Genomic DNA, 1,472 nt, shown 5'->3' with positions numbered 1-1,472 from the left:
AAAAAAAAAAGGTGAAAAAAATCTGTATGACTTTATAGTTTATTAAAGTTTTTATCATCATGCAAAATAATAAAATTCTATATATCCAACAGACAAAATTGTTCATGCTTTAGTATAAAGATTTTTTCCTAGAAATCATGGAATGTTAATAGCTTCCAATAAGGGGGAAAAAAACGTTGATTCTCCCAAGGTGACTGAAAACTAAGACTTTGTGTCAACTTGTCTACAACAGCATTCTGTGGTTTGGCAGCTAAAACTTAGAAATCTCCATGACCTGAATGAAAACTACATCATCACAGCCTACCAATTGTAAATGTCCGTACTGGAAAAGATGGCTATGGCATGCAATGCCTTACTCAGGTCACAGGCCTGATGCAATCAATTGCCACATGGTGTGACCAGCTTTCTCTCTAAGTGGATGCTTTGGAAAAGTGTGTTTGTTTTTTGCTGGATCTGGATCCTACATCTGGCTCGTTGACCTCCAGTTCTTTGGACTTGAGCGAATGGCCTGCCATTAATCCTGGGAGTATCAGCAGCCTGCTTTCTGACCTTCTGACTTGGATTCGGCGCCTCCAGAGCCACAAGCCTAACCTGCTGACCCAGATTCATCCTCCTACATGGTCATCAGTCTGTGGTCTTCTTGCCAGTTTAGTCCCAACAGCTACATGAGTCAGAAAAAAGCTCCATTCTGTAATATCTGACCCCATGGACTAGCAATCTGCCTAGTGTCAGACTTTTACAACCACTTGAGCTATTTTCTTGATATACCATTTTCTCTATACATATATAAGCATTCTGGTTTTGCTTCTGTAGAGAACCCAGCCTAAGACAGTGACCTGTAAATATATATCAAAGACAGTCCTTTAAAGGGGAAAAGTGGTCAGTTCAGTAATCTGACTTTTAAAGTTCTTTAAGAACAGACAGAAAGCCATGTGTTTTTTGAAAGTCATTTAAAAATTTATAATTCTTGGCTATTTTAGCACTTTAAAAGGAAGTAAAAGCATTCCTCCTTCAATAGTCTATCACTTTTCTCAGAACTGTTATTAAGGAGCTAAGGGGGGTGAAAAGACTGCCCTATCAATCATCATCATCATCTCACCAGGGAATGAAAGAATAATGCTAAAGAAGACAAAGGGACTTTATGTAAGGGAAACCACATGCTCTAAATCTCACGCTAAAGCATGTTACTCCTCTTAAAGTAACACTAGAATTCCTTTTCCTTAAATTCAAAGTGATACTTCAATAAAAGTGCATGCTATATAAGACCTTATTATCCAATACTATCATTTTGTATATAATTAACATATCATCTTTGGTGTAAAATGACTTTTATAATATACTTGGTGAATCTAGCTATTGATCATTTTTATACTAATCTGATTTAACAGAATTGCTTTTAGATTAATTAATCCAAGGAGAGTTGCTTAGAGGGAACTTTAACACAACTAGAACGCAGGAGGAGCATCATAAAG

This window comes from Echinops telfairi, unplaced genomic scaffold (genome assembly GCF_000313985.2).
Source record: "Echinops telfairi isolate 266 unplaced genomic scaffold, ASM31398v2 ScPeMD7_443;HRSCAF=831, whole genome shotgun sequence".
Classification (NCBI taxonomy): Eukaryota; Metazoa; Chordata; class Mammalia; order Afrosoricida; family Tenrecidae; genus Echinops; species Echinops telfairi.
The sequence above is the reverse complement of the archived record's forward strand: the minus strand, read 5'-3'. Positions refer to the sequence as shown.